The following is a 10,863-nucleotide window of genomic DNA, read 5'->3' on the forward strand; positions in this document are numbered from 1 at the left end:
GACAGGGTGCTTTAACTAAAGCTTGTTGAACAAGCACTAGTTAAAGTGCCCCGCCACCATTTTTCAGTGTGAAGACACTGATACACAAGATGCTGGAGTCTGCTGGAGTGCAACAATTACATCATGTCAAAGCAGCTTCACTGCTCATGTATAGGCTCTCACTAAGTGCCCAAAACTGGATAAAGAACTCCAGGTTTGGCCTCACCAGTCCTGAATAGAATGAGAGAATTATTTCCCTTGATTTGCAAGTGATACTCCTATTAATACAGCCAAGCATGTTATTGGGCTTTCTTGAAACATAAGAGCACTGTTGGCTTATTTTATGATGCACTATGTCCCCTAGATCCTTTTCTGCAGCACTGCAGCCTGACCATTCATTCCCTAGTTCCATCTTAAGTGCAGGACTTTTCACTTCTCCTAGTTGAATTTCCTTTAATTGATTTTGGTACATTTCTCCAGTTTGTAAGGGGCATTCAGGATCCTAACCCTGCCCTCCACACAATTTAAATGTCATCCACAAATGTGTCACATATGCAGTCATTCCCATCCCCCAAATCATTAATAAGTATTAAACACTACCAGACTTATAACAGACCCTTGGGGAACCTCACTTGATACCTCCTCACAACTAGGTATTGAGCCAATGCTGACTACTTGTTGAACATGATGCTTCAAGCAATAATATGCCTGCTTTACTGTACTTTCATCTAGCTTGTTAATGAGAAAGTTTTGGGAGACAATGTCAAAAGCCTTACTAAAATAAAAGTATATCATATCCACTGTTGTTCCCTGTCAATGGAGCTTGTCACCTTGTATAACAAGGTAACATCTCCAGTGGCATTTTAAAGCCTATGAAGGCACCCCAAAGTCCCTTGGTATCTCAGTTTTCCTCTGGAAACAGACTCCCTTTCTCTCTCCTGCCATGACTTGATGTTCTTTGGTTCTTGAAGAGGAGGCTGCCCCAGGGCTTCCCAGGTGAGATCTACGCTCTCACTCACCAAGGTGAGGAGCTTTTGCCTTAAGGGCTAATTGTACACTCTGACCTTCCTTTAACGTGCCCCATGCCTCACAGGTGTTAGCTGTATGCATTTGTTGGGGCTTCGGCCTGCTCACCTTCTACCCTTTTCTCTCTATCTAGGCCCACCAGCCTAGACCCACTAGATAGGGCCAGGCTCTGAGACCCTAGCCCCTTACTATGCTCTGGACTTGTGGCCCTATACAATTTTCCAACACTCTCTGTTGGGGTTTCGAGCTACCTGGCTTCATCCCCTTTATATACAGCTAGGCCCTTTAGCCCAGATCTGCTGTCAGGCCCGGCTCTAAGGCCATAGCCCCCAAATGGGCCCCTGGCCCTTGTCTGCTGCACCCCTCAAGTGCTGGGGTCTCCAGCTCTTCTGCAGCTGCACCCCATGGATGCTAATGAGGTCTCCACCTCCCCTAAAGCCTCAGCCACAAACCACTGGATTACAAATGAAACCTAAAAGATAAGCCCCTGGGCCATGTAGAGAAATCAACCTCTCTGCCTGCCTGTCATCCTCTGGTCACAAACTCTGGATGCGCTGGTCTCCATGGTAACAGGGCTGGAGACATTCCTGATGGGGGTGGGGGGGACCTGCTCTTCTTTGTCTCAAGTTTCCCACCACTGCAGGTCAGGTAACTAGATCCCTCACCTGGTCAATGTTAGGTCATCTGAAAGCACCGCTAAGCAGCCAATGGGGCTGCTTCTGGTGGGTCCTTAGTGATGAGGTCATGATAGGGGATAAAAGGAGTCCACAGGAGAAGGAGGGAGAGCAGCCACGATGAAGACACAAAGCAGCTGAACATCTGTAGCTCCCTCTCTCTCAACACATTGACACACTATGAACTGCCTGCCTCTAGAGGAAAGTTCTATCAGCCTCTGGATGATACTTGCCAGTAAGCTACTTGAAACCTAACTAGAAATATAGCTTGCAGTAACAGATGCATGATCAAAGGCTATCCAGCCATGCTGTTTGCTCTAAGGTTATTCTGTAATACTTCTCTATCCTGCCCCCTTCTCCAAGCCTTCTCACTGTAACCAATAACGTTTTTTAGTGTACCAAGAGTGGTGGACTTGTTGGGAGAAGTATACCTTTGTGCTTCCTTGGTCTGGCTGACTAAGGAAGGCTACAGGAAGCACCCCAAGCTTTTGCAGTGGGTCAAGCATCCTCAAGGACTACAAGGCATGTGTACCCCAAGGGGCACAGGGCCTAGAAACAGTCCAGACCCCTGGGTGGTGGCAGTGGTACCCACAGGCTTGCAGGTGTGCTCCAGGAAGGGGATTGGCTAGACATGAGGCACCCCCAGGAAGGGACTCGGAGCTTGGCAGGTGGATGGGCACAGTGAGGTGGGTGGCTCAGCACAGGAGCACCCCCTACTGGCCCGCCACAGGCTATAACAAAATAAAGGTAAAGAAGGTAATCTGCCTGCTTACAGTTCTATGGCTCTGTCTCTGTCCCACCATCTGCTCGTCTCCCTTGAAGAGATGCTGCGGCTTCTTTGGGAACTCCTAGGACTCCACCCTCTAAGCTGGCCATCTCTTGGCCAGCTCAGACCAGTGTTTATATAGCTCTGGCCTGAGCTCTCTTTTGGTCACCTGATGCCCCAATCAACTAACCAGCCAGCCGGGCTCAACTTTTAACCTTGGCTCTGCTTTCTTCCCTTTCTTAAATATGGGCATTATATTTGCCTTTTTCCAGTCTTCTAGGACCTCATTCAACCTCCACAAGTTCTCCAAGAGACTAGCTTGAAATCACCTCTGCCAATCCCTTCAGTACTCTAGGATAGTGCTAGTCTGAATAAGTATAGCAAGAGCATGGGTATTTAAGGGACCTTGTATGTATCCAGTTTGAGGAGTGGGCCTCCATTCCCCACCATGTGTCTTCAGGCTTCATCAGGCTTTACCTAGTACAAGAACTCCTGCAAAACACATATGTAAAGATGTACCACTGTCTGAAGAGAGACTGTGAAAGAGGGTCACTGCTACTACATGATCATTCTTGGTCTTTTTTTTCTATGTATTTTTGACACAATTGAGGAATTCTGCAATTTTACCTCATTTTTATAAGCAGAGGTGTAGCTAGTACCTCTAACTCATTTTTATAAGATAGATCATAACTGTATTTCAAAGCAGCAGCAATAAATGAAAAAGAGTACCAGTCTCCAGTTACCAGTTTTCCTATGGGAATATTGAGATTTCCCGGAAATGAAGATTTAATTTGGGGCTATAACTGTAGTATTTTACAGTAGCTAATACAGTTGGATTCTAACACTTTATACCTCCACAAAGTTATTACTTTTCTCCTATCTGTCTGAAGCTGAATTTTAGCCATTTTGTAACTAAGCCAAACCTTCCTTCTCCCAACCAACAATCAGAAACATACTTACTTTTCTTTTAGTAAGGAAAAAAGGCACAGCATATCTGTAAACCTTTTTGTGAAGCCCATACCATTACATTTCAGAAAATCCTTTTCAGAAGTCTGCAAGGATGCCACTGTGTAATTAGCAAGAAAAGGTGTACTCTCTCCTCCTATTGCTTTCCCTTGAAACAAAGAAGAAATGAAAAGGGAAGGAGAAGAGATGAACAGAGGGATTAGAGCAGGAGAGTGTTGTACTCATCTGGACAGATTAATAAAAAAATGGTTAACAGAGAGTAAGCAAAGTTCCCAGACTCACAAATACTACTTTTCAAGATTTAGAAGACAAAAATAAGTAGATTTTAAGACTATGCTGAAGCATACAAGAGACATTCTGCAATATGCACTTTAACACCTGACAACTTTCCAGACAAAAACAATACTCTTTGTGGTGAAATACGTGGCATCATAAAGGAGAGTCGACTTTATTCATCTCTTTAACAGTATAAATCATAACTCTAGGTTCATTTGGGGCCAGCACAGTAATCTCCTCATATTATTCAATGCAAATATGGATTGATTATAACAGACGGTCAATGCCAGAACCAAAATTTATGAAATTCCCAAATACATGAAGTCATCATATTGCTACATATATATCACATCAATATTACTGGAGATGTTGCACTCTTTATTTTGCTTACTCACATAAAATTAGTTTTCTTTGCACTGGTCTTCATTCAAATTTCCTTGCTGGACTGATTGACCACATGAATCATATTTTGAAGCTCTTTTCCATATGATTACACACCAAGTCATTAGGCTATTCGAGGTTATTTATGCATAGCCCATTCATCTGGATGCTATGGCCACCTTTCATACCATTTTTGTGATTCTTGAGAGACAAAGGGAAAGAACTATGACCTGACACAACCAGGACTCACTTCCTTCCTCCCAGAACTATTTTCCATGTCTGCAGTTGAATATGCAGATCTCATATTGGCTTCTTTAGTCATCTCAAGCCTCAGCGATGATTTTCATATTGACTGGAAGACACTCATCCTCATATCAAGGGGCTACTGCCACCAACAATGATGATCCTTTCAGAGTGGGTGCTGAACAACCTTGTTAAAAAACACATCTTTTTGGACACTTCTATTTATAATACATCTCTGAGTTCTTGCTTCCATTATAAAAGGATTGTTTTTGGTCCCTGCACAAGTTGTATATTCACTATAGATCATGCCTGTCTTATAGGTATGGAAAAATAATCAAGGTGCAATGAGCTACAAGGTCCTAGGGGACTTGCTGTCTATCTTCCCACACCTCTGATGGCTAGAAAATTGTATATAGAGGTTTGTTTTTGGGAACTGGCTTATAGGTAAAGTGGATATGCATTAGAATAATGGTCCAAGGCAACAGCAAGGGTTAATTAATTTCTAAAAAGCCTGTCTGTGACAAAGTTTCCTCAAGGCCCCCTGTGTCTGATATGGGCAAGCAGTAAGCAGACAGGCAGGCTGGGAATTGAAGCCATATACTACACTGTTCCATAACATAAGATAAGGTGGCACCCAGCCACAGTGCCCAACTGCAGGGCCTTTGGCGTTTCCAGTACTGGGGGAACAGGCCAAATTAGGAGAAGACCAGTAAAGCTCAAATTAGAATGTGTGCATGTATTGGGTTTATGAAATAAAGGATTATGCTGACAGGACAGAATGTGTACAGTATGACAACCACAGAGAGACCAATCAGTGATAGCCAGAAATGAAGAGTCATCAGGAGGAGAAAAGAATACAAAAGAAGGGATTTCAAAGCAGCAAATGGTCCCCAAGAGGGGAACCCAAGGCCACCATGGACAGAGGGCATACCATCAGCCCATCTCACCCACTCCACGGGAGGCCAGGGGCGAGGTCTTTAGCCTCTGACCTCCAGGCTGCTGACATCTGACATTCAAGAGAGAACCTCAGAGTGAAACTTGTGTACTGGCCAGATGGACCTTGACTCTGTACAGCTCTAGGACCGATAGCTTTAATTGTTTGCATTATTTTTATCTGCTATCACTGTGTATCAATAAAATTCACCTATTATGAAATGGAGAAAGTGTGGTCAATCTAAAGGTTTGGATCCACCCAGAACAAGGTATCTGTGTCAAATCCTGTGCCAACAACCTCCACATCAGCAAGTGAAACCTAAATGAGAAATATTTAGTCCTGTTTCATTTAGGGATGAAATACCCTGATTTACTTTGCATCAGGTTTTTATGAAGGCTGATTTTGGATAAAGGCTTTTCTCACAGTCCACAAAGAACAGATGGAATAAAGAGCTCTCTCTTTGCATTTCCCAAGCTCTGTCACATTTCATTCTAAAGGGAGATGTCACTCCTCTGGTATCTGAAACTGGTAGAGATCCAAACTAATCAGTGATAATCTGTGAATCAATACTCTTTTGTGTACTAACTTCCATGATTGCCAAAAGCACTTTGAGAATGTAGCTCATCAGACTTACATGTGTGACCTGTCCACTCTGCTACAGGCTGAGATATAAAAGTAGGCTGCTTGAAATCTTTCAGTGGTATATCTTGCACATATGCTTTACTTAGAAGCTGTGGCTAAAGTTTTTATGATCCACCATCTAGATTCTTTCCCATTTCCACAGCCATTGGTGATGTGTAGGGAGTGCACCCCCTGAGCTCGGTGGTGCACCACCTTCAAAAAGTGCCACTGACACTGCCGGTGGCACCTGCGGGTGGTTGCTGCTTGCCACCCGCCACCTTCCATTGCTGATACTGCCATGGCTGCCTGTGGGAGCTCCCCATTCAGTCCACCCCCGCTGTCAACACAGCAGCTGCATGTGAGAGCTCCCTGCTCACTGCAGCCATGCCCCCACCACCACCACTGCCACCTGTAGGCGATTGCCATGCCCTCCTAGCCTCCAGGAGCACACAGCATTCATGTCCACAGCTGTATCATAATCTCCAGGCTCTGGCTGTTTTGCCATGTCTCAACATCTTCAGGCCACTCTCAAATCATACATGAAAAGCTTCGCCTAAGGAGGTGATAAAGCAAGCAATACTTGATCCTCACATTGCACCTCTTTGGTAAATCTATAGTCTCCCTTTGAAAGGCATGGGAACCATAGACAGCACCAGATGGGTAATCACCATGCCAATTTCCTTTTTTTTTAATGTTATTCCCTTGTTCTTATCTACTGCCTCTTCAGAATTTTCTTCTTCTCTTCCATGTTCATAGATCTATGTTGTTGGCACGCCCTTCATTCTTGCTAATAGGCAGAGGATATGGAGAGAAATTGTTTCTGAAGCTATTGCTGCAATTCCACTTCTTGGAGCCCACCTGTGAAAGCTGAAAACTGCACTGCAAGGGGCCAATTGTTTCTAAGCAATGCTGTGCTTATTAAGGATTCTATAGGGAAAAGTTTCTATTGCCTGAAATAAAACTAGTGAATAGTTATTTTGTCAGCTTCTCCTTCCACATTTTTATTTGCAGAAATTTAAATTTAAGCACTATTTTTATTTCAAAAAATAAAATATCAGACTCATGATTGGTCATCACATGACAACTTACAACCCAGATCCTCAAAGATTCTTAGGCACTGAATTCCTATTAATATTACTTCTACATCTTTGAGAGCATGGGGCCAAGTGCCTACTCTTCCAAGTACTGTTTTGAATTCATGAGCAATTTTTTTCTTCAGTGCCCTAGATTCTTCCACCATAGCTGAGTTACTGCTGCAGCACTACACCTCCACATCAGTCCCTTAACCCCAGCCACCCCCACCTTCTGTAAGAGGTATTACATCAGGGAATCATCCCAGTACACAACAATCCACAATTTTGTAGGAGGGCAAAGGTAGCTTAAAGTTACCTCGCAACTACTTCTCATACTATGCGTATCAATAAGGTAGCTTTCATAATTAGAGCTGCCTCCATGTTAAAGTGATTCAAAGATCAGGTCCTCTATGCAACCCACAAATAAAAGCTTTCTGCAAAAGGACTGAAGCATATGTACACACACACCACCATCATCATGTTAACATTTACAGCTCCTAGACTTCCTCATTCCCTTGTTTCATGCCTGGTCTCTTTCTGTGCTCCTGTTTGATATGCATCTGTTACCATCAGTGCCCATGGTAACACCCAGAGATAAAGCAGCAGGCTAGACCGTAGCTATGAAAAGCTTTCCAACCATGGAATCCTGCCAACATTTTTCATGAATGTAATGCTTTGTGCCACATAAACAATGCAACATGATTTTTCCCCTTTCATTTTCTACACATTTAATGGTAGCCACAGTCATTTGTGAAAAATTGTGAAATTTTTGCCTGCTTCATTTGCATTCATAAACAGACTGAAGTACTTTTTGGCAATGTGTTCAAAGCCACGGGGACTATAAATTGCACTAAATGCCCACCTCTACTTGAATTGTCAAATAATATTTAAGCCACTGCATTGTCCATAAATCACACTAATGTTGAGATATACAGCTCAGGGTTTGCCTCTGATTGAAAGCACCATTTAGGCAGGTTCAAACTGGAGAGCTTTCAACAGAGGAATTCACTATTTAATGAAATTCTCAACAAGCACTACCACCTCAGTTTTCTCTCTTCTTTTTTTATTTTTTGGTCAGGGCCTGAATAATTAACAAAGTAAGGATGAAATCCTGCAGTGCTGTGCTCTAAGATGTGCTGATTGCACCCCAGAGTGCCTTGTTTACTTCGAATGTGCCATGATTGAATGTACAGTGGTGAATCAGAAAGAGACGCAGAGCCACAGTCGTTTGGCAAATAGCCAAATTGTATTCAGAATGGAAGATTTTCAGTATTTCTCAATATAATCATGCCATTTGTGAGAGTTTCCTGCATAGGAGGTCTAAGGAAATGCTATGCTGGATCAGACTAGTGGTCCATCTAGTTTATTAGACTGCCTCCAATATTGGCCTGTACATATGCTTCAGAGGAAGGCACAAAAGAGACCACTACCATTGCAACTGGCAGTTGTGAATCTGCCTACAGGAAGTGTTTTCTCATAATGTGAATCAAAGGATAATGTATGTCCTAAATCATGAGGATTCTTACCCTTTCTGAGACCATTAGGTTCATGTCTTCACCCAGTGTAAATAATTTGTTGTTTATTATTTATGTATCTTCATTTTACTCCCTATACATCTGAATGCTTTTATAATCCAAATGAACATCCTACCTTCCCTTCCCCACCCCCTCTTCCATTCTCAAAAGCATTTCTACATAGGCTTTTGGATGATGGTCATGTTGTCTGTTTAGACACAGAAATGTCTGTGTTAATGAGAACTAAAGGACAATATGGCTGATCTTAGAATGTGAACATATATATATATATATATATAACCTAAGGTGTGAATTTGAACCAATCAGCATAAATGCCCCTACCCTCAGTGAAGCATTCTTGTTCAGTAAAAGAGGACCCACATGGAGGGTGGAAGGCATTTACTGGTATACGTATTTGGTAAAACTTCCTCATAAAGATAAAGCTGGATGTGTGTCAGAACCATGGAAAGATCTAAGGTCAGGATTTTCATTGCCCTGTTCCTATTTATACTAATGCAAAATGATTATGAAGTAGATGAACACTACCACTATGATTAGATTCCAGTGTGGAATCTCCATCACTGGGGTTATTCAAAAGGTCAAATAAGCTTTGGCCAGGGACAATCTAGGTCCTAGAAGCAGCTATGCCTATGCTTTACTATAAGTATTTCCCATGTTTTTGTGCTTTCCTGATTGTCACATGGGACCAAGGAAATTTTCCCCCCTCCTGTTGCTATACATGTCCGAGGTGAAAAGGGTTTGCCTTCCAAAGAAACATTGTGTTGGCTTCAGTCAATGCTGGAGTTTTTGACTAGGGTGTCCTAATGCCCCTGCTGGGACTCAAACCCAGAGGTTCCTGGCTAGAGAATATTTCCCCTGTACTCACAGTCAGACCAATCACCACATTTGGGACCAGGAAGGCATTTTACCCCATGGTCAGGTTGCTATGGACTGTTAGAGGTTTTGCCCTCCTCTGTAGTAAGGGGTATGACCTTTTTCCTTGGATCTGTCAAGAATATTGTAACTCTTACAGCAGCAGGACACTGGCCACCATTTTGTCTCCCTGCTTTACTTGTGGCAGGTTAGGGTGCTGTGACTTGTGGCTATGTGACAGGGTTGACTGTGAAGTTGGAGTAATAGGTTAGTGAGGATTTATATGGAATGTTTTGGATAGGGATGATCCTGCTTCAGGCAGGTTGTTGGACTACATGACCTGCAGAGGCCCCTTCCAGTCCTACTTTTCTATGAGGTAGCATTTGACACTCACTTTGAACAGGTATACAGGCACAAGGGAACGCAGGGTCAGGTCCCAAATTGACTAAGATTTGATTCTCCACCGCTGGAGTCAATGAAAGTTTTGCCATTAAAGGAACAGAGTAAGGGCCTTACATTCTACATCACAGAGCATATATAGTGAAAATTAATCTGGTTTATACTGATTATATCATTTGCCTCTTTTAGAACCTGATCCCTGTATGGCCTTCCTTTTGGCCTGTGAAAGTGCAAGCAGTTAATTTTGAGCTGTCATACGCAAATAACCAAGAGGGCAGATCCGCTGTCCTGTAAGTGATACCTTAACAAACATATTTCTCATATTATCTCTCTAAGGATCTATTCTATTTAATAGAGTCCCTTTTCTGACACAATACTGTTGCATAGCCTCAATGTTGTACAGGGTGAAATAAGGTTGGGTTAGGGGAATTTGTTTACCTGGAGAGTTGAAGTTATGAACACAAGTATTGTATTGGCAAAGGCTAGGCTTTTGTGTTGTGATTTTTAAGCTAAGCCTAATACTTTTGCCTTAAATAAAAACAAATTCCCAAACAAATCAAACGCATCATGAATACATAAGGTGCATCTTCCATTGGCTTCCACTAGGCTGGGCACTCCTGAAGGAGCTTGGCTATAGGATTGAGTAAAGATGAACCAGGACAACAGCAACAGAATAATATGTTAACTCAGAGCAAGTCCCTTAGCAGCTGTCACTTCTTTCATTCTGTGTTTTACTGCACACAAAAACAAGGAAGCCAGAGACAAAACAGTGACTGTTGATTCATTTCTTATTGGCAGCATGGAAATAGTGAGTTTTCAGGGAGCAGCTGAACAAAAATGAAGAGTGCCTGGGTGTGCTTGCAGGGGAGACAGGAATAGAACATCAACCCTGGCTCATTATTGGAGAGAAGGCAGCAAAGAAATACAATGAGGGGCTGGATCCCATGCCAAGGAATTAAATACAAAAAAAAACCCGAAAGACTCAGGCAGCTTGACAAACACTTCAGATCCCCAAACACTTGTCTTTCCAATGATTATTTTGTTCTCAGAGCCTGATGAAGGGTATTTGAAGCCCAAAAGCCTATCTCTTCAGCTATATAATTTTGATATAATATCACTTCAGAAATTTTAACTACTA

The sequence above is a fragment of the Alligator sinensis genome, unplaced genomic scaffold (assembly GCF_000455745.1).
Source record: "Alligator sinensis unplaced genomic scaffold, ASM45574v1 scaffold969_1, whole genome shotgun sequence".
In the NCBI taxonomy this organism is placed as follows: Eukaryota; Metazoa; Chordata; order Crocodylia; family Alligatoridae; genus Alligator; species Alligator sinensis.